The following is a 24297-nucleotide window of genomic DNA, read 5'->3' as shown; positions in this document are numbered from 1 at the left end:
AATATTAGGCACAAAAAATCCTTTTCCCCTCTGATATTTATAACCCAATCTACCAGGGTTGACATTCTAAATTAGGCATAGAGGTAACATTACTGGGTAGAATTTTTTAATAAAGAAGAAGAGCCCTAACCAAGAATAATTTAAGAATAACAGATGTAAATGTGTGAGTTTTACTGAATGGCAGACAGACTGAGTAATTTATTTAATAATTGAGAGAAACCAGAGATTAATAATAGAACCCATAGGAGTAGATCATGAAAAGAACAGACTCTTAAGATTGAGAGAGAACTTGCAAAGAGGTTAGTCTAAACTCCCTCTTAATGCAGGAATCCCTTGTCACAGAGTTCCTTGAAGAATATTATCCAATTTAGGTTTGAATACTGCCTGCAACAGAGCTCTCACTACTTATCAAAAAGCCTCCACTTATTAGAAAGGTATTTTACTTTCTGCTGTTGTGGTTTAGTCATGAAGTTGTATATGACTCTTTGCAACCCCATGGACTGTAGCCCACCAGTCTCCTCTGTCCATGGGATTTTCCAGGCAAGAATACTGGAGTAGGTTGTCACCTCCTTCTCCAGGGGATCTTCCTGAGCTAGGGATTGAACCTGGGTCTCCTGCATTGGCTGGTGAATTCTCCACTGCTGAACCACCAGGGAAGCCCTGGCTGACTCCTCCTCACTGGCTCCAGCTCAGCCTTTGTAGTCACACAGACTAACACTGCCTTCACCACATAAAGTGTTTTAAAAATTAAACACAACTCTCATCCCCCCAGAATAGTGCCTGACACATAGTAAGTGCTCAATAAATGTTTACTGAATAAATGAAACATCACTTTCCTTCTTTCTCCAGATATTATCTTTGTTTCCTTTCTCTTCTGAAGAGCACTGTCAACCTCCCAAGCACACAGACATTAAACTGCAAAGCATCTTGTATTCTTTCTTTCACCACTGACATCAGCTCCCAAATTCTAGTCATCCCTCATCATATCTCTTGCCTCTGTTCCCTTAATTCAAATTCCTGTTTCATGTTTAGAGAACTGACATCTACCGTGATTTTGCTCTCTTAGTTCAGGCCCACCTGGTCTAAAACAACTATGGCCTCTGTGTTCATCTTCCTTCCTCTGATACTTCAAATTCTAGTATTACATGGATGTCAGAACAATCTCTTTAAGACAGTTTTGATTGTAACTCCTTGTTTCAGAACACTTCCATGGTTCTTTGTTGGCTTCAAAATAAACTCCCAATTCCTTTGATGACATTTTTGGGTCTTCATGATTACTACAAATCCTCTAATTTTATTTCCCTTTCCCCAAGTTCCAAGCAGGTGGGATCACTGGCTATGAGAAACTTGGGTTGTTTTTATTATGTCTCCACATTTATGCCTCTTCTTTGACTTTGGATATGATGATATGTTCTTTATGAAACCCTTTCTAATCCCACCTAACAGGAATAAATCTCTTCCTTATCTGTTCCAAGTAGCATTTTTAGACCATCTATTATAACAATATTTTTTTGTCTAACATTATAGTTATTTGTGTACAAGATGTATTTCTTGAATGTAGGACTATGTCTGGCTAACATTAAAAGTTGTAATAATTCATTATGCACCTGCTAAACCAAATAATGCAATTTTCATTTCACAATTCAAACTGTGTAAAATCGTTCCAGTTTCAGATTAAAAAAAAAATTTTTTTTAAGTCTATCCCAAGTCTCTGAGTTTCGTCTTAAAAGAAAACGGCTAGGTTTTTAAATACAGCCAATCAGATTCTAGATCTCTTAAGAAGGTCAAACAGTTTGTAGCAGTTTGGGAATCTATTTAAAGGGATTCCGGTTGCTCAGTATTACCTATACAAGAATCTGAAAGCAAGATGCTATTTGTTCTTGGCTAGTTGTAATGCTGATACACAGTGGAGTTAAAGTAGGCATCAGCTACAACCTCTCCTAGGGTCACATGCACATTGTTTCTCCTGATCATTCCTAAGCTATAATTAGGTAGATAAGCTGCACAAATATTGAGCAAACATGACAATAATGTTTTGGTTTGGTAAGGCATGTGCTAACTGACCAGTTCCTCAAATCCCGTCTCACTTCTTAAGATGCACACCATGGACCAAGTACCTTGAAGAGTGCTCCATGCATTCTAGGCATTAAATTGTCTTTGTTAAATGAATGAACACATGACATGGAAATGACTTTCATGGGATTTTCACTTCTTAATAGAAAGAGAGAGCAGAGGAGAGAGTGAGATTGAGCATGAGTGTGCATGTGTGTGAGACAGGGTGAGAGTGAGGGGGGGAGGTTATGTCAAGGTCCAGGCTGCTATACAAAAATGGCTCAGAGAAAATAGGGGCTACTAATCACTTTACAAATCTTTTATAGACTAAACTTTTTTCTTTTAACTCTTCAATCATTCAGTTTGTACTCAATATTCTCATTTGTTGGGGAAAGGTTTTCATGCACAAGGGGAGTGAGTTGGGAGAAACTGGGGTGGGGGAGGTGGTGAGGGAGAGGTAGGAAGAAGAAAGAGACCTTGAATCACGATGTTTCTAGCTTTGTTCAAGTTTTTTCTCATGAGCCAAACCATTGAAAGAACCCTTGTTTTGGTATGAAGATCACTTTTAAAATAGTGTTTACGTATATTTCTCACTTTACGTGAAATACTTTCTTGGAATCTTAAAATTCTTAAACATGACATCACATTATTGGACAGGCCTCATTATTCAACTGGAACTTCTCTAAGTCCCAAAAGTGAGACAAGAGGAAGGAAAGAAAAAAACTAACAGGTACTGAGAGCTACTATGTTCTAGGCAGCGTGGTGTGGATTATTTAGCTCACTTTGTTGTTGTTGTTTAGCCACTAAGTCATGTTCAACTCTTTTGTGACCCCTGTGGATGGTAGCCCACCAGGCTCCTCTGTGCATGAGATTTTCCAGGCAAGAATATGGCCAGTGGAATTGGGAGTAAAAGGGGAATAACTGTTAATGGATATGGGAAATCTTTTTATAGTGATAAAAGTGTTTTAAAATTCACTGTGGCAATTGTTGTACAACTCTGAATATACCACAAACTACTGAATGATACACTTTGGGTGAATTGAATGACATGTAAATTATATCTGAATAAATTTAGTTATCAAATAATAATAGTAAAATAAAAACAATTAGTTCTTAAATTTTCTATAAATTTGTAACAACACAAAATAATTGCATATAAGAATATATTATTATTGGTTTACATATTAGTATTTTTTTTCTTTTTCTATTTTTCGTGGTTACTCCTTCTCCCAGTACCTCCAAACCACCCATGTCATCCATTCTTCCATCAAGGTAATTCATGTTAACAAACTAGTAAGTTTCTCATATGTATGTATCCATTGTCACATCTGTCTCTTCCACACACACCACAGCTATGTACAAATATGTATGTTTATATATATATGTATAAAAGTATATATGAGGGTATTTTTGGACATCATTTCCTAAAAATAGAATCATATCACACATTTCTGAACCCGACTTTTCTCGTTTAACAAAGCTTTATGAAAATTCTAACAAGTAAATGATAAGCTCTAATTTGTTCTTTTAAATAGTTTCATAATAGTCCGTAATGGGTACATGATACTCGATTCAGTTCTTTGCCTGATATCTCTAGATGCAGCTTTTCAACAGACTCACCCAGTTTTCCCCAGTGGTAACATCTAGTGCAACTATAGTGTGATATCACAACCAGATATTTGGCAGTGATAAAATCCATTGATTATTCATATGTCAGTAGTTTAACATACACTCATTTGTGTGTGCATGTGTACATGTTTAGTTCTATGCAATTTTATTACATGTATAAACTGTGTGAACATCACTTCAGTCAAGATAAAGATAGTACCACCACACTCACCTGCTATCTTTTCATAGCTATGGCCCTCTCTCTCTCTATTTGCTTTTTAATCTCTGGCAACTACTAATCTGTTCTCCATCTCTGTCATTTTGTCATTTCAAGAATAAAGAAAATCAATTTAGTTTTTTTAAAAAGGTAAAAAGGCAACTCTATGAAGAAAGGAGAGCCTCTTCAATGAATAATGCTGAAATAATTAGAGATCCATATGCAAAAATAGATTTTAATTCCTATCTCATGCCATGTAGAAAAGTTAGCTAAAAATCATAGGCCTAAATATAAAACCTAAAAATAAAAACACATAGAAGAAAACTTAGGAAAATAATTTGGGAAAAATCTTGAACTTAGGTTAGGTAATAAAAGCACAATTCTAAAAGAAAAAACTTGATCCTTATAATTCATCAAAACTTTAAAATTTTGACCCTTTCACTATAATAATGAAAAGGCAAGATGCTGACTAGAAGAAAACATTTGCAAATTGCATGTGATAGCATACTCGTATTCAGAATATATAAAGAACTCTCAAAACTCACTAATAAGGAAACAAACTGATTTTTTTTTTTTTTTGGCTACACTGTGTGGCATGTGGGATCTTAGTTCCCAGACCAGGGATTAAACCCATGCACCTTGCATTGGAAGCACTGAACTTCTGAACTTCCAGGGAAGTCCCCAGAAACAAATCAATGTTTTTAAATGGGCAAAAGATTTGAACAGATATTTCACCAGAAAAGATACATGGATGGCAAATAAGATTGTGAAAAGATGTTTAACATCATTAAGAAAGTGCAAACTTATAGTAAAACCATAATATGATACCACTTGTGGTTTTGTCACTAAACTGTGTCTGACTCTTTTGTGACCCCATGGACTGTAGCCCTCTGTCCATTGGATTTCTCAGGCAAAAACACTGGAGTGAGTTACCATTTCCTTCATAATGTGATACCACTTATTAGAATGTCTAAAATTTAAAAAGTCTGACCACACCAAGTGCTGACAATGCTATGAATCATAGTTTGATAGTTTCTTTAGAAGTCAAATATACATCTACTACGTGGCCCGAATTTTCTACTGTTAGGTATTAACCTAAGAGAAATGAAAGCATATGACATATAGAGACTAGTAGATGAATGTTTACAGCAGCCTTATTTGTAATAGCCAATAACTGCGTGCATGCTCACTCAGTTGTATCCAACTCTTTGTGATCCCCTGTTTGGTGGAAACAGCCTAGAAGTCCATCAACAGGCAAATAAACAAATTGTAGTACATCCATACAATGTAATAATATTCAGCAATAAAAAGAAATGAACAGATGATACATTCATCACATGGAATGAATGTTAAAATAATTTTGCAGAGTAAAAGAAACCAGAAGGCAGTATATTGTCACCCTGCTTATTTTATTTATATGCAGAGTACATCATGACAAACGCTGGGCTGGATGAAGCGCGGGTTGGAGTCAAGATTGCTGGGAGAAATATCAATAACCTCAGATAAGCAGATGACACCACCCTTATGGCAGAAAGCGAAGAAGAACTAAACAGCCTCTTGACGAAAGTGAGAGAGGAGAGTGAAAAAAGCTGGCTTAAAACTCAATGTTCAGAAAGCTAAGATCATGGTATCCAATCTCATCACTTCATGGCAAATAGACGGGAGAAACAGTGGAAACAGCGACAGACTATTTTGTGGGGCTCCAAAATCACTGCAGATGGTGATTGCAGCCATGAAATTAAAAGATGATTGCTCCTTGGAAGAAAAGCTATGACCAACCTAGACAGCATATTAAAAAGCAGAGACATTACTTTGCCAACAAAAGTCCCTAGTCAAAGCTATGGTTTTTCCAGTAGTCATGTATGGATGTGAGAGTTGGACCATAAAGAAAGCTGAGTGCCAAAGAATTGATGCTTTTGAACTATGGTGTTGGAGAAGACTCTTGAGAGTCCCTTGGCCTGCAAGGAGATCAAACCAGTCCATCCTAAAGGAAATCAGTACTGAATATTCATTGGAAGGACTGATGCTGAAGCTGAAGCTCCAGTACTCTGGCCACCTGATGCGAAGAACAGACTCCTTGGAAAACACCCTGATGCTGGGAAAGATTGAAGGTGGAAGGAGAAGGGGAAAACAGAGGATGAGATGGTTGGATGGCATCATAAACTCAATGGACATGAGTTGAGCAAGCTCCAGGAGTTGGTGATGGACAGGGAAGCCTGGTGTGCTACAGTCCATGGGGTTGTAAAGAGCTGGACATGACTGAGCAACTGAACTGAACGAAAAGAAACCAGACTCTCCTGAAAAGTGTGATTCTATTTACATAAAATCCTAGAGAATGCAAACTTATCTACAGTGACAGGATAGATCAGTGACTACCTAGGGGTGGGAAGAAGGGGAGTGAAAAGGATTATAAAGGAACATGAGGAAACTTTTGGAGATGTTTGTTTTCTTTATTGTGATGATGGTTTCATAGGTGTATCTGTTAAACATCAAACTTTAAATTTGTGTAGTTTACTGTAGGCCAATTATACTTCAATAAATCCAGTTTACAAAGCTTTTCAAAAGTAGGAAAAAGAAATAAAGAATGATAGGGAAAAAAGTGACTCATTTTAAACACTATTGTCAGGGAATGCCTTTGAACAGAGACTGGAATATAGTGGAATGTAGTGAACAAGCTTTTCTGGTATTTAGGAAAAGAGAGTTTGCAGGAAGAGTGGGAAGAGTAAGTTCAAAGTCCAAAATCCTGACCTGTGTTGTAAGGGCACAATAATACTAGCTCATTTTTGACATGTTCGTAATTATTCTCATTGCATATAGTGCAGCTATAGAAGGCCTCTGAGGAAGGCATAGAAACCCACTCCAGTATTCTTGCCTGGAGAATCCCCATGGACAGAGGAGCCTGGTGGGCTACAGTCCATGGGGTTGCAGAGAGTTGTTTGGACACGACTAAGTGACTAAGCACATAGAAGGCCTAGGCCATTGAAATGAATGTATGATTACTCCAGGGTATGGTCTGAAACTGTTATAACTGTATTAAATTAAATCTATGATATCAGTTTAGGTCTCTAAAATTATTTTTTTCTTTTAAAAGTAGAAGGCAACTCACATACTGCTTAATTTCAAATAATTTCTTAATTAGGTTCTAGTTAATTGAGGAGAGGAGAAGATACTTTTCTTATGCTTAATTCCTTCAGCATTGACTGATTTCTTCAATAAATATTTATAAAGTACCTCTTGTTCCTAGCATTTTGCAGGCAGTGGGACTATAGCTTTGAACGTCCCTCAGTTCAGTCACTCAGTCGTGTCCGACTCTTTGCAACCCCATGGACTGTAGCACGCCAGACATCCCTGTCCATCACCAACTCTGGAACTTGCTTAAGCTCACATCCATCGAGTTGGTGATGCCATCCAACCATCTCATCCTCTGTCCCCTTCTCCTCCTGTCTTCAATCTTTCCAAGCATCAGGGTCTTTTCTAATGATTCAGCCTCTTGCATCAGGTGACCAAAATATTGGAGCTTTAGCTTCAGCATCAGTCCTTCCAATGAATATTCAGGACTGATTTCCTTTAGGATTGACTGTTTGATCTCCTTGCTGTTCAAGGGACTCTCAAGAGCCTTCTCCAACACCATAGTTCAAAAGCATCAATATTTCAGTGCTCAGCTTTCTTTATAGTCCAACTCTCACATCCATACATGACTACTGGAAAAACCATAGCTTTGACTAGTGGACCTTTGTCGGCAAAGTAATTTATAGGCCAATGGAGAATACTGGCTTACCACTGAGAAAATGTCAATAGAGATTAGAGGAATTAAAAATTTAGAGACATGACTTCTTATTGTGACTGTATAGAGGAGAAATGAATTAGAGAAAGCCACCTAAATGATTCCAGGTTTCATGAGCAAAAGAGAAACACTATCTATTTCAATAAGGTGCCTCCAGGCTGAAACTGATGAAACAGTTAAGGTGGGTAAAATGATTTGGCAAAGGCAAGAGGTATCAAATTTGTTAAAAAGGAAAATGACATTTAGGAAGAGCTAGAGGAGAGCCCCTGGACAAGAGTTTAAAAAGGAAGCTGGCTAATCCCTCAAAAATATAATAAATAGCTGTTTATCCTAGCACCAAGATAACTGATATAAGGCAAATACTTTTTTAAAGAATGTGAGTCTTTCCAGTAATCTAAACTATATATAAAAGAAGAGAGCTAATATTTATTGAGCACCTATACACATCAGGCCTTGTAAATAATATCTCATTATGTAAAAATAATAGCAAACATGCATTTACTATGCTCAGACTCTAAATAATATACACATACTGTTGTCATTCAGTTGCTAAATCTTGTCCAACTCTTTGCAACCCCATGGACTGCAGCACACCAGGCTCCTCTGTCCTCCATTATTTCCTGGAGTTTGCCCAAACTCATGTCCATTGAGTCGGTGATGCTATCTAACCATTTCATTCTCTGCTGCCCCCTTCTCCTTTCCCCTTCAGTTTTTCCCAGCAGCAGGAACTTTTCCAATGAGTCAGCTCTTTGCATCAGGTGGCCAAAGTACTGGAGCTTCAGCTTCAGCAATAGTCTTCCCAGTAAATATTCAGGGTTGATCTCTTTTAGGATTGACTTGTTTGATCTCCTTGCAGTCCAAGGGACTCTCAAGGGTCTTCTCCAGCACCACAATTTAAAAGCATCAATTCTTCAGCGCTCAGCTTACTTTATGGTCTCTTACATCCGTACATGTCTATTGGAAAAACTGAAGTTTTGACTATACAGACCTTTGTCGGTAAAGTGACATCTCTGCTTTTTAAACATGCGGTCTAGGTTTGTCATAGCTTTCCTTCAATAACTCATATTATTTTCACGAGTGAAGTATTATTGTGATCATCTCTTTTTATATAGGAGAAAAATAAAATACAGAAGGTCATAGGTTGTTTAAATTTGCACAGTTAGACTAGATCCCTGATAGCCTGGCTCCAGAGTCCAAGATTTTAGCCACTACTCTATCCTGCTTCTCTGTTCCAGAGCCACAGGCTATGAAGCTTGCCCTTTTGCAGGAGGGAGAATATTTATTCACCCAGCCACATACTAGCAGGTTGTTTTAAAAATGGTTTCCCAGTTGTTCTGTTAATTCTCCTTCCCACCCTTCATCTTATATTTATGATTCTTGGCTTCTAAAGTACAAAATAATGAGAAAGAGCCGGAAGGAATACTGAGAGGTGGGAGAAGGGTAAATCCTATCACTTGGATATTTTTATTTCACTCTAACAAAGGGCTTTTCTGTGCTCCTGAGAAACAGCAACTTCAGTATTGTTTCCACGTGGGTACTTGGCCTCTCTGGACTGCAGTGCGTGGATGCTTATGCTATGAGTCCAGGAGAATGCTGCCTCAATGAGAGGGATGCCAGTTAACCAGCTTGCCTGGGTTTGAATCTTGGTTCTTCTCTATTCTGTAAATATTTGCCTTTTCTATTCTTGAGATTCTTGAGATGGAGCTCACAGAAATAGGAGTACCTTTCTAGTGGGCACATTTCTGGGGCTTAGTTTCTCTTCAGTGAAGTAAGGGTGACAGTTTACCTATTTACCTACCTATCTTATGGTTTTGTTTGAAGCTAAAATGAAATGACATATGTGAAAAACCCGTTATGAACTATAAAGAGCTATTCAAATGCTAGGCTGTATAATTATCTTTGCTGTCAGGAGAATATATACTCAGGTTGTTCATCCAGCCTCTCAATCAAAGGGACTGGTTCTGAGCCATCAGTGCTTTTCCGTGCCCAGTTCTTTGTTTCAGACAGACAAAAGTGCATGGGGTGATCAGTCTGGACAAATAACAGAGGAGAGCTCATTGTACTGTGAAGTGATCAGAATCCCAAATCCCATGATGTCATTAGGGGCTTGGTCTTATCTAACATGCACCAACAGCTAGGTCTTCAGCATTGAGCAGTCTGCTCTTCACATCCATTTAAAGTGAAATGAGAATGAACAGGAGGGGCAAGGAATGGCAAGAAAGGATAATTCTTATTCCTAGCTTCATAATGAACAAACAGGTCTATTAAGTTATTTATTCCAACATATTTCAAATAAAAACTGGTCATTTTTAAAGAGCCTGGTAAAGAGCCCACTAAACTTCCTAAGAAAGCAGTGTCCACATTTGGGGGAGAAATTTGCACATTCAACAAATAACTATGGTGTTGGTTTCTATGTGAGCCTGTTCTGTCTTTTATATTTTGTAATACAGGTGTAGGAGCTAGGAGTGAACAGTGCTCATTCCTGTAGGATAATATAACAAAAATCCTGACTAATGATTCTATTTTTAACTAAAAAGTATCAATATCTCATTTTTCCAATCCTGAATACCCTCTGAGCTGGAAATCATAAGCTGTATATCTATTTTCCAAATGGAGAAAAACTGACAATGAAAATTAGCAGGAAAAGAGATGATGCAATAAGAAAAATGTCTCTTCTACTGATAAAAGGACAACTATTCTGAAATGCAAAAATAGAAATGTACAATATTATGTAACAACCTAAATGGGAAAAGAATTTAGAAGAAGACAGATATGTATATACATGTAACTGAATCACTTTGCAGCACACCTGAAACTATCAAACATTTTTAATCAACTATACTTCAGTATAAAATAAAAAGTTTAAAAAAAAGAAAAGAAATGTGAAGCAGAGGTGGCAGATAATAGCAGAGGCAAAAGGATTAGTTATTTTAGGATTTGTGGAATATTGTGGTTCAACAGAATTCTGGATCATAAAGTCAAGATGCAAACAGGAAAACGCTCCAAGATCATGCTTTGGTGTTTAAATGCTAAGGGAAGTCAGGAGCTCAGATTCAATTTTCCCTGAGGCCTTGAATTTATTTTGAACTAAAAACTTCATGGAACACTTAAGAAATACCAGCCTTTACAAAACAGATCTGACAACTTCTGTGCTGGGGTATGGTCTAAAATAGGAAATGAAATTTAAGCCTAAAATGCTAAAATCTTCTGGCAGACAACAATATATAAATATATATGGGCCATACCTGATTGGAAAAAAAATCATAATTCCTTTGATTACATTCTTTTTTACCCTTCTTTAAGGCATACTAGCAAAGATTTGAATCTTCTTTGAGAAGCTGTATGCAGCATTAAGTCATTGAAGCCTCCCATGTGCCAGTCATTGTTTAAAGACCAGAGAGGAAAGAAAACTTGTTCTGCCCTTAGAATCTTAGTCTAGTTGAGAGAAAATTACCATGCAGGATGATGAATTCCATAATGGAGATATGTAAAAGATACAGAAAATGTAGAAGGAAGGCAAGGATGCTTGAATTGACTCAGGTATAGAATTTACAGAAGAGTTCATTTGATCTGTGACTTGAAGATTTAGGAGGAGTTTGAGAGGCAAATAAAAAGATGATGGTGATAGTTAATTTATGTGTCAATTTGACTGAACGAAGAGCTACCCAGAGAGCTTGTAAAATGTCTAGTTGTGGATATGTCTGTGAGGGTGCTTCCTGACGAGATTAGCATTTGAATCTGTAGACTGAATAAAGATTACCCTCACCAGTGTATGTGGGCATTGTCCGATCCAGTAAGAATCTAGTAGAACAAAAAGAGTAAAGCAGATTAACCCTCTGCTTGCTCTGGAACATTCACCTCCTCCCATTCAGCACTGGTGCTCTAAGTTCTGAGCCTTTGGACTCAGACTGAATTACACTACAGGCTTTCCTGGCCTCCAGTCTGCAGACAGTGGACTGTGGGGCTCAGTCTCCAATTCCTGTAATAAGTCTCTTAGACATGTCTATCTACATATCCTATTCATTCTGTTTCTCTGGAGAACCTTGACTAATACACTGGAATTCCAGGCAGAGGGGCTAGGATGAGGGAAAGATACGTTTGAGTGAAAAATAATGATTAAAATGATTCGTTATTACTGGAATTCAAAGGTTATATATACATGTCTGAGGAGGATATTGGTATAGGAGATAGGGACATATAGGTGGGTAGGAGATAATCAAGAAATTTTATGCCATGGAAAAGAGTAACTATTTTCTTTCTCAAGAACAGAGAGATATTTTCCATTTGCAGCAAAAGGGATGGACTCAGAGGGTATTATGCTAAGTGAAATAAGCCAGACAGAGAAAAACAAATACGGTATGATATCTCTTGTACATGGAATACATAAAACAACAACAAAGTAGAGAATATATTTTTTAAAAAGAAACAGATTTCCAAATATAGAGAACAAGCAGGTGGCTACCAGTGAAAAGAGAGAAGGGGGTGAGGAGCAACGGAGAGGTAAGGGATTAAGAGGTACCAACTATTATATAGAAAATAAGCTACAAGGATATATTATACAACACTGGGAATATAACCAATATTCTATAATAGCTATAAATGGAGTATAACCTGTGAATATTGTGAGTCACTATATTGTACACCTGTAACATATAATTGTTGTTGTTCAGTCGCTAAGTTGTATCCGACTCTTGGCGACCCCATGGACTGCAGCACACCAGGCTCCTCCATCCTCCACCAGCTCCTGGAGTTCGCCCAAATTCATGTCCATTGAGTTGGTGATGCTATCTAACCATTTCATCCCCTGCCGCCCCTGTCCTCTTTTGCCTTCAATCTTTCCCAGCATCAGAGTCTTTTCCAACGAGCCGGGTCTTAACATCAGGTGGCCAAAGTATTGGAGCTTCAGCTCCAGCAACAGTTCTTCCGATGAATATTCAGGACTGATTTCTTTTAGGATTGACTGGTTTGATCTTCTTGCAGTCCAAGGGACTCTCAAGAGTCTTCTCTATCACCACAGTTAGAAAGCATTAACTCTTCAGTGCTCAGGATTCTTTATGGTCCAACTCTCACAGTCGGACATGACTACTGGAAAAATCAAAACTTTGACTATATGGAACTTTGTCAGCAAAGTGATGTCTCTGCTTTTTAATATGCTCTCTAGGTTTGTCATAGCTTTTATTCCAAGGAGCAAGAGTCTTTTAATTTCATGGTTGCAGTCACTATCTGCAGTGATTTTGGAGCCTAAGAATAGAAAAAATCTGTCATTGCTTCCACTTCTTCTCCTATTTGCCATGAAGTGATGGGAGCAGATGCCATAATCTTAGTTTTTTAATGTTAAGTTTCAAGCCAGCTTTTTCACTCTCCTCTTTCACCCTCATCAAGAGGCTCTTTAGTGCCTCTTCACTTTCTGCCATTAGAGTGGTATCAACTGCATATCTGAGGTTGTTGACTGTTGATGTTTCTCCTGGCAATCTTGATTCTAGCTTGTGATTCATCAAGCCTGGCATTTCACATGATGTACTCTGTGTGTAAGTTAAATAAACAGGGAAATGATATACACCCTTGTTGTATTCCTTTCCTGATTTTGAACCAGTCCATTGTTCCATGTTCAGTTTTAACTGTTGCTTCTTGACTCGCAGACAGTTTTCTCAGGAGACAGGTAAGGTGGTCTGGTATTCCCATCTCTTTGAGAATTTTCCACAGATTGTTGTGATCCACAGAGTCAAAGGCTTTAGCATAGTCAATGAAGCAGAAGTAGATGTTTTTCGGGAACTCCCTTGCTTTCTCCATGATCCAATGAATGTTGACAGTTTGATCTCTGGTACCTCTGCCTCTTCGAAACCCAGTTTGTACACCTGGAAGTTCTCATTTCACATACTGCTGAAACCTAGCTTGAAGGATTTTGAGCATAACCTTGCCAGCATGAGAAATGAGGGCAATTGTACAATAGTTGGAACTTTCTTTGGCATTGGAATGAAAACTGACCTTTTCCAGTTCTGTGGCCACTGCTGAATTTTTCAAATTTGCTGACATATTGAGTAACATATAATATTGTATACCAAATACATTTCAATTAAATGAGGAAAAAGAACCAAGAGATATGATCAAATTTTTGTTATACAAACATTACCTGGGAGAATGTGAGAGAAAGAATAAAGCAGGGAAGAAACTGGGAGTGGGGAGATACAGGGAATCTATAATCCCTACCTCTTATAGAACAAATAGACAAAACAATCCAAGTAAATAAGGGGGCAGTTCTTAAGCAGAGGGTATTCTAAATATCCTCAGTCTCTTAGAACCTTCTGAAGCAAACTCTGGTTCAAGAGCTGACTGAATTTCCTGTGAAAGAAATTTAGCTTGCATGCCTCAACTGTAAAAGTTACACATGAGATTGATTCTTCCCATAGAGAAGATTCTATCTAATTGGCTCAAACTTAGCTTGGTAGTCATGGCAAATGAACATCCTTTGATTGCCAGAAAGACAACACAAAAATTCCAAGTGTTCTGTCTATGTGTCACAAAGTGGTGAAAAGGAAATTAATATGTGATTTAGAAAAAGGAATATGAAGACTAAAAAACTATTATAGAAAGTACTTAGAATAGTACTTCACATATAGCATGCACTAAACAACTATTAGCAGAAATAATATAAAACGTTTGCTATAATAATAAATATTAGCTATAATGATTAATATTTACTTGTAATACACAGAATACATATAATAATGTTATTAATAATTATTGACCCCTGATTTATAAAAAAATCAACTTGGTAAGACAGTCACGTACCACCTAAAACCTATGAAATCCATGTTTGTGACAGAATTCACTAAGAAATTCTGGGTTTAGACTTAACTCACTGCTCTTTAGCAGATACATTGTGATTAAGTATGAACAAAGATGAGACACCGAATTCATTTAATCATCATAGCCTGACAATTTTAATTGTTCTGAGATCTCATGGGCAGGGTAAACACCTTCTGTGCTAGAGACTTGTTTACTTTCTTGGTAAAGACAACTGACGAGTCTGAGATTTCTGTAAAACAGAAATTCTCTGCCTCCAAATACTTTCAACCTCAAGGTTAATGCTTATTTCCATTTTCTACTAAAATCCTGAACATTCAGGGCTAAAGACTTGGTTTTGCTTCATTTACCCAGCAACCATAAAATGTTTCTTTAGGTAAAGTGGGATGAGTTTTGAGAGAGTTTGGACCTCAAGCTTGTGTGTAATTGTTCATACTTGAGACAATCTCAGTAACTTCCCATGCAAAAATTTTAATCTACTTCATACAGAGGCAATTGACTGAAAATTACAATATAAATCAAAAATTTTAAAAAGGAATAGAATGGTCTTAGAAATGTTGAAGACCAAAGCCTCTTTATTCCAAACATGTAGTTGTAGTTAAGTAAATTAAAATAAGTTGAGATTCATAATGCCTCAAAGTCATGGAGGCAGAAAAAGAGCTTTGTTTTCTGGTCCCATCACTTTATGGCAAATAGATGGGGAAACAATGGAAACAGTAACAGACTTTATTTTTGGGGGCTCCAAAATCACTGCAGATGGTGACTGCAGCCATGAAATTAAAAGATGCTTGCTCCTTGGAAGAAAAGCTATGACCAACCTAGACGGCATATTAAAAAGCAGAGACATTACTTTGCCAACAAAGATCTGTCTAGTCAAAGCTATGGTTTTTCTAGTAGTCATGTATGGATGTGAGAGTTAGACTATAAAGAAAGCTGAGCACCGAAGAATCAATGCTTTTGAACTGTGGTGTTGGAGAAAACTCTTGAGAGTCCTGTGGCCTGTAAGGAGATCCAACCAGTCCATCCTGGGGGAAATCAGTCCTGAATATTCATTGGAAGGACTGATGCTGAAGCTGAAATTCCAATATTTTGGCCACCTGATGCGAAGAACTGACTCATTGGAAAAGACCCTAATGCTGGGAAAGACTGAAGGCAGGAGGAGAAGGGGAAGACAGAGGATGAGATGGTTGGATGGCATCAACGATTCGATGGACATGAGTTTGCATAAACTCTGGGAGCTGGTGATGGACAGGGAAGCCTGGCGCGTTACAGTCCACAGGGTCAAAAAGAGTCGGACACGACTGAGTGACAGAACTGAACTGATACAATTCAGAGCCAACCCTGGGGACCTGTCATGGACAGCTGTAATCACCATGCAGCATCTGCCCCTTTGTTCTGATAATGACCCCAATTTTCCTTGCATCCCTTACTCCCTCACTTATACTCAGTTTCTGTGCTTTGGAAAGAATTTCTTGCATACCATCTTCGGGGATGAATACACACACTTCTAAACGGCTGTGGTATGTGGCGTGTAAGCTGGTCCCATTGATTATTGTTTCCTGGTATTAATGGGTTTAAGTAGCTGGCCTTTTCCTGGAGTAACTTACTTCTAACAAAGGGAATGCCTCAACATCGTGAGGATTCCACTTCCATGATTAAAAGATTCTGTCTTCCACCTTACTAGGAGACCCTCTCTCTTGCTGGCTTGACAAGTTGCTATCTTGAGGCCCGTGGCAATGAATTTAGGAAAACTGGCCAACAGCCAGCTAGGAAATTCAGCCCTCAGCCAAACAGACCAAAAGGAACTGAATTCTGCAAATAATCAGGTATGTGAGTTCGGAAGCGGATTCTTCCTCAAGGTGAGCCCCTGCCCTGGTCAACACATAGACTGAAGCTTTATGAGAAAGCCTGAAAAAGAACCTAATCAAGCCATGTCCCAACTGTGAAATGAAAATATCTCCTGCCATATTAATAAACAAGGAATGTCACAGCCATCAGCAATTTCTGGCCTCCAGATGTGAAATGAGAGCTCCCAAAACTGCGATCCAGAGGATGCTGCCACCCCCAAGGTGATTGCTGAGGAGCTGGGACAATGCAAGAAGCCAGGTGAACAAAGAAAGAGGACTGACCCCAGAGAGCTGAGATGCATATGAAAGGAATGGATTCAGAGAGCCCAGAGGCTTGTATCTTCCAGACACAGAATGCTAAATTTCTTAACTTGATACCTGATCTTTGATGTTCAGACTGCCTGCTCCCTTTGTTACAAATTTGTATATAGACTGACTTCCCTTCTTGCCTCTTTGGTGCAGTTTTCACAGAGCTACTGAAATGCTGTCTCCCGGGCTCAGAGTCCTAAACATTCCCACCAAATAAGATAACTCTCTATTTTCATGTTGTGACTGTATTTTTCAGTTGATGCAACTCTTGACCACGGAAACTATGAGATTTAAAAAAAAAAGAAGTGTTTTGTTTTAAGGTGCCAAGTTTTGTAGCAGTTTGTTATGTAGAAATAGATAGCTAATACATGTGACTAATACATAATACTTATGCTCCCCAACCAGGGTATTTCACGCAGGGTTGAATACATGATCCAATTCACAATAATCAAAAGTTAAACTCAAGAGGATTTTGTTAATCCACTTTTTCCCTGCTATACACATAGGGCATAACGCTGTGAAGATAAAGGCTGGGTGGTGTGGGCATTCTCATTCATACAACTTAGGAACCTAAGGAAGAAGCCACATGGAGGAGAACAGAGCTGAGAAAAGGAAAGAGGCTAGGTACTAATAAACTCTTTTGAGACCACAGGATCAAGCTGACCTGAAATTTGAGTTTCCTGCAGATGGTGATTGCAGCCATGAAATTAAAACACGCTTACTCCTTGGAAAGAAAGTTATGACCAATCTAGATAGCATATTAAAAAGCAGAGACGTTACTTTGTCAACAAAGGTCCGTCTAGTCAAGGTTATGGTTTTTCCAGTGGTCATGTATGGATGTGAGAGCTGGACTGTGAAGAAAGCTGAGCACTGAATAATTGATGCTTTTGAACTGTGGTGTGGGAGAAGACTCTTGAGAGTCCCTTGGACTGCAAGGAGATCCAACCAGTCCATCCTAAAGGATGTTCCTGGGTGTTCATTGGAAGGACTGATGCTGAAGCTGAAACTCCAATACTTTGGCCACCTCATGCGAAGAGTTGACTCATTGGAAAAGACCCTGATGCTGGGAGGGATTGGGGGCAGGAGGAGAAGGGGACGACAGAGGATGAGATGGCTAGATGGCATCACTGACTCGATGGACATGAGTTTGAGTAAACTCTGGGAGTTGGTGATGGACAAGGAGGCCTGGCATGCTGTGATTCATGGGGGTCACAAAGAGTCGGACACGACTGAGCGACTGAACTGAACTGAACTGAACTGAACTGGATTTTTTGGACTTATCCCTTATACTTTTTTTCAAATATTAAAAAAAATTGTTTTATTCTTTGAAAAAATTCCTTTTTGCTTAAGCCAGTTTTTGCTCGAAGATTCATGATACATCATAAAATGGTAATTTCATTTATTTTGTTTGGTCTTCTAAAAATATTTTACTCTCTATGTAAAATAGTGTTTAGTTGTTGATAGACCTAAGATAATTGGTGGTCAATAAAGGCAGTCTTTTCCCCAGAACTTCTCAATTCCAAAATAAATTTTTAAAAATAAAATACTAAGATCAACTTAGTAGCATTTATATTGCTAGCTGATATTAGAAAGAGCAACACTGACAATGCTTTGTGTCACTGCCTTTGCTATAGTCACCATGTATTTTGGTTTAAAAAAACAATATGCAGATAACATTTTCCAACATGTGACTTTCTGTATGTCCACAGAACACTTTATTCTATGTTGGATAATCCTAGCAGTCAGATAACAACTTTAAGGTCCATGGATAGTTAGCAAAGTCTGCCCAGGTTCTACTATAGTTATATTAATATGTGAAAATATCCTTCCTGCTTTTATGATTAAGCTTGAAATTTTACATGAATATCTATGTTTTCAATCTCAGTGTATATATATATTTTTTAATGAATTTTTGTTTCTTTCATGGATAGATTATAGCATTTTATCCTGAGTTTCTATTTTCTTCCTTATTGGGTTTGACAAATGTAGCCTTCTGTTGTAGATTATATCAAACGTGATTTAATTACTCATAGTTCATCTCCTGGTATCATATCTTTTTTGCCTTTTCAGGTCTGAGCACCAAGAATTGATGCTTTCGAATTGTGGTGATGGAGAAGACTCTTGAGAGTCCCTTGGACAGCAAGATCAAACCAGTCGATCCTAAAGGAAATCAATTCTGAATATTCATTGGAAGAATTGATGCTGAAGCTGAAGCTCCAAACTTTGGCCACCTGATGCAAAGAGTTGACTCATTGGAAAGGACCCTGGTGCTGGCACTGGCAAAGATTGAGGGTAGGAAGAGACGGGGGTGACAAAGGATGGTATGGTTGGATGGCATCACTGACTAAATGGACATAAGTTTGAGCAAACTCTGGGAGATAGTGAGGACAGGGAAGTCTGGTGTGCTACAGTCCATGGGGTCGCAAAGAGTGGGACACAACTTAGAGACTGAACAACAACAACTCATAGTTCACCTAATGGGTCTTGGATAAGTAACTTAGGACCATCTGTGTAATAATAAAACAATAAAAACAAAAATATTTTTGTTGTTTTAGATGTATTTTGAGTAAAACAGTGGCAACAAAAATTTGACATCCTGTGAAGACCAAGTGCTAGTTCAACTGTGTATCCACAACCAGGCGTCACTTCAACTCATCCCAACCCCTCAACTACCACGACTAACTCCACATCAGGATGATGGAGACGATGCATCAGCATGACAGAGAGCACCAATCACAGAAAACAACGCAGGGAAAATGTCAGCAATAACGTAATAAACTTTAGGTTGTAGCATTCATTTATAGGAACTACACTGATCCTCTAAGTCAAATATCAGTACATGTCATGAAGTATTTAATGTGATGATTAAAAGGACTGATGCTGAAGCTGAAACTCCAATACTTTGGCCACCTGATGCGAAGAGCTGACTCATTTAAAAAGACCCTGATGCTGGGAAAGATTGAAGGCAGGAGGAGAAGGGGACGACAGAGGACGAGATGGTTGGATGGCATCACTGACTCAATGGAAATGGGTTTGGGTGGACTCCGGGAGTTGGTGATGGACAGGGAGTCCTGGCGTGCTGCAGCTCATGGGGTCACAAAGAGTCAGGCATGACTGAGTGACTGAACTGAACTGAACTGATTAAAAAAATGGGTTTATTGGGACTATGTACTTAATCTTAGTAGAGTTTTCTATTTTAGCTTTTTACATATTCTAGAAGAGAATCATGTATTCTCTTTCTTCCTTTCCTTGATTTTGATAGTTTTTTTTAAATAGAAGGTGGTTTAGGTCCATGTAATATGAGCTTGCTGAAGCTGAAACTCCAATACTTTGGCCACCTCATGTGAAGAGTTGACTCATTGGAAAAGACCCTGATGCTGGGAGGGATTGGGGGCAGGAGGAGAATGGGACGACAGAGGATGAGATGGCTGGATGGCATCACCGACTCGATGGACATGAGTTTGAGTAAACTCCGGGAGTTGGTGATGGACAGGGAGGCCTGGCGTGCTGTGATTCATGGGGTCGCAAAGAGTCGGACACGACTAAGCGACTGAACTGAACTGAATATGAGCTCTGGCAACTTTTCTGTTTAAGAAGTCAAGAGCAAACTCCTATGTGACCATGGGCAAAACCTCTCTTAAGGTCCCTTTCTTCATCTATAAATTAGGAGAATTTATATAATAAGTATTTACTTATAGGGTTTTTGAGGGCTTAAGTGATATACTACAACAGTGCCTAGCATATAATAAATCTTCAATAAATGTTAACTGCCATTGTTGCTATTATATTACCACTATGAGTATTGTTATCATAGGTATTGTCATCATTATACAGCTTTCAAGGCTCCCCATTACTGGGCTTACTCTTCCCCAACTTCATGCATATGCCCTTCCTTCCATATTAAGGGAATGACTTTCTTGTATTCATTACCTGCCTCAGGCTTTCTTGACCCTCTGTTTTTGCTCATGCTAGTCTTTCTACACATTGTATCCTGTGGCTATCTCATCCTCATTTTCAACTTCCTTACGCCTTTATTTTATTAATGCTTCAAGGTTCTTCCATGTCCTCCATAAGATGTTCTAGGATACTTCCAGTTGGAATAACTTCTTCCTATAAGCTCCCATGGCACATCATTTGTGTCTCTTCCATGGCCAGTTTTCATTTTTGATGCTAGTAATACTTGTGTATATGTCCTATGTTTCACCAGACTTTAAACACCTAAATGACACAAGCCATGTCTTATCATCTCTTTGTCACAACAGTACCTAATAGACTATTTCTTTTAACTGCTTCAAGAAAGGTCCAGAAGGATAAAATTAGACACACCTTAATCTCCTCTGCTATTTACTGTGTGATCTTAGTCAAATTACTTAGCCTCCCTGAAACTTAGTTTCCTTTCCTCAAAGAATTAAAAATTGTGCTTATGTCACAGAATTCATGTAAAGTGCTTAGCATAAAAGTTGGTACATACTTTTCAACACACATACATTTTACAAATTGGATAACTGTAGAATGCTCAGCAGTTATAAAGTACAACAACTGTGTTTATAATTTTTTTTTTTTTTAAATTTTATTAGTTGGAGGCTAATTACTTCACAACATTTCAGTGGGTTTTGTCATACATTGATATGAATCAGCCATAGATTTACACTTATTCCCCATCCCGATCCCCCCTCCCATCTCCCTCTCCACCCGATTCCTCTGGGTCTTCCCAGTGCACCAGGCCGGAGCACTTGTCTCATGCATCCCACCTGGGCTGGGGATCTGTTTCACCATAGATAGTATACATGCTGTTCTTTTGAAACATCCCACCCTCACCTTCTCCCACAGAGTTCAAAAGTCTGTTCTGTATTTCTGTGTCTCTTTTTCTGTTTTGCATATAGGATTATCGTTACCATCTTTCTAAATTCCATATATATGTGTTAGTATGCTGTAATGTTCTTTATCTTTCTGGCTTACTTCACTCTGTATAAGGGGCTCCAGTTTCATCCATCTCATTAGGACTGGTTCAAATGAATTCTTTTTGACGGTTGAGTAAAATTCCATGGTGTATATGTACCACAGCTTCCTTATCCATTCATCTGCTGATGGGCATCTAGGTTGCTTCCATGTCCTGGCTATTATAAACAGTGCTGCGATGAACATTGGGGTGCATGTGTCTCTTTCAGATCTGGTTTCCTCAGTGTGTATGCCCAGAAGTGGTATTGCTGGGTCATATGGCAGTTCTATTTCCAGTTTTTTAAGGAATCTCCACACTGTTTTCCATGGTGGCTGTACTAGTTTGCATTCCCACCAACAGTGTAAGAGGGTTCCCTTTTCTCCACAGCCTCTCCAGCATTTATTGCTTGTAGACTTTTGGATAGCAGCCATCCTGACTGGTGTGTAATGGTACCTCATTGTGGTTTTGATTTGCATTTCTCTAATAATGAGTGATGTTGAGCACCTTTTCATGTGTTTGTTAGCCATCTGTATGTCTTCTTTGGAGAAATGTCTGTTTAGTTCTCTGGCCCATTTTTTGATTGGGTCATTTATTTTTCTGGAATTGAGCTGCAGGAGTTGCTTGTATATTTTTGAGATTAATCCTTTGTCCGTTTCTTCATTTGCTATTATTTTCTCCCAATCTGACGGCTGTCTTTTCACCTTACTTATAGTTTCTTTTGTAGTGCAAAAGCTTTTAAGTTTCATTAGATCCCATTTGTTTAGTTTTGCTTTTATTTCCAATATTCTGGGAGGTGGGTCATAGAGGATCTTGCTGTGATTTATGTCGGAGAGTGTTTTGCCTATGTTCTCCTCTAGGAGTTTTATAGTTTCTGGTCTTACGTGTTTATAATTTAAAAAAATCATCAAATACAAGAGAAGGAGTAATAGCGTGTCCAATATATTGTAATGATCTGATGGTTTTGGTCCAACAACTACATCAGAGTGGGATACGTGATACAGGATGCATCCATAGCAACACTAAGATTATGGGTTTAGAAAGAATGAGGTCATTGACTTTGATTCTCCATGAAGGCTCTAGATCTTTATTCCATTTAAAAATATGTACAATACAATTAGAGCTCAAAAATAATATATACTGTAGAAGATTCTCTGGTATATGTTCAACCTCAAAGAAATGAACATAATGAACTGAAACTTTGACATTTTATCACAAAGATGGCATAGTTCAGTGATGATAATATCCAGAAAGTGTATTGATAAAGTTAATTGTTTTATATATTAATATTTTTAAACTGGCTTGTGTTCTATTGGAAGCCAAAGAGAATGTTATAATAACATAAGATCATAACAATGGTAGGAATTTTACAATTAAAAATGCTAAAATGATTTGAAAATTTCCTTCTATGATATCTCTACCATCTGAAGTATTTTAGAGGATTTCAATAAATCAATAAGATATATAGATTATCTAGTGAGAATCTATTTGTTTCCGCAGGCCATTAAGCTGTTGGCAGCACATTTATTCAATTATTTATGACATGTTCTGATTAAAAAATTTGTATTATCTGGAAGATAAGTTCAGTCCTATTCAAAACACTATTAAAGTTTTATTATCTGCTCCTAAAAACCAGAGTTGAGTGCATAATTATTTCTTTCTTTAGCATTTTACAAATATAAATGGGCTCATTTCCAATAACAAAAGATTAACCACTGCACAAGGCATACTAGAAAGGAGTGCTCATAATATCACATTTTAAATAATTGGAAATGTATTTAAATATATTTTACCCAAACTAAAGTGTGACAAAAACCATCTGTGTATAATAAAAAATTGCATCTGCTTAAATTCTATGGGAACAGATTATAGTGACTATTATGTAAAAAATTACCAAATTATTCTAATAGCTTTATTTTTTAAAATAATTAAAAAGCTTTCTGTCTTTAGTATTCAATATAATAAATAGAATTTGGGTGCAATATATTGAAAAATTTTTAGATGTTATTTTACATAATAATTGCAATTTACTACCTCACTCTTCTGGTATTGAAACCTAGAAATTTTGGGACTAACCATTATGCTTTCCTATCTGTCATGTCTTAGATAATCTGTCATCATATTCTGATGTGTTTTCCTAGTTCTTCAGATTTGACTTTTCCTTGTATTCTCATTACTTTCCTTATACCTGGAATAAATTATAAATCTCTTTAATATGTTTAATCTGTGTACATAAGAGTTGTAAATATTCAATACATAATAGATGAAAGAATTACTCATTGGATTTTCTTCTTGGTCTCTCTATTCAGCCACTGAATCTCTGGAAACTAGTGTAAGACAGATTTTCATTTATTATTGACATAATCATTTTAAAGATAAGTTTAACCAGAATATGTCTATTCATGGGAATATTTCTTATTTATACTTATTTGAAGACTAAGGTACACTTATTTATACTTATTTGAAGACTAAAGTACACTTAATGTCTGTATTGTATAAACATATAAATACATGTATCTGTCTAACATAAAGTAAGTCCTCAATAAATTTTTTTTTTAACAAATGAGGGAACAAATGAATGAACTCATCAAAATGAATGAGTTTAGACCATTCCCTAGAAGATTCAAGAGACTCATCAGTGTGTTAGACGCTAGAAACTCAGCAGTGAAGACAGAACCCCAATCTTCCTTCATACAGCTTACTGCTATATCACTACATTTAAACAGGAGTTTAATTATTT

General features: G+C 37.6%; 1 protein-coding gene across 20 annotated transcripts in view; it reads right to left on the bottom strand.

Moving 5' to 3' along the window:
* The window catches only part of ANKS1B (ankyrin repeat and sterile alpha motif domain containing 1B), a 1073060-nt gene that overhangs the window by 409495 nt on the left and 639268 nt on the right, over positions 1-24297 (bottom strand). The window lies entirely within an intron of this gene.

The sequence above is a fragment of the Cervus elaphus genome, chromosome 22, assembly GCF_910594005.1.
Source record: "Cervus elaphus chromosome 22, mCerEla1.1, whole genome shotgun sequence".
Classification (NCBI taxonomy): Eukaryota; Metazoa; Chordata; class Mammalia; order Artiodactyla; family Cervidae; genus Cervus; species Cervus elaphus.
This window is presented reverse-complemented; position numbering and strand designations above follow the sequence as displayed.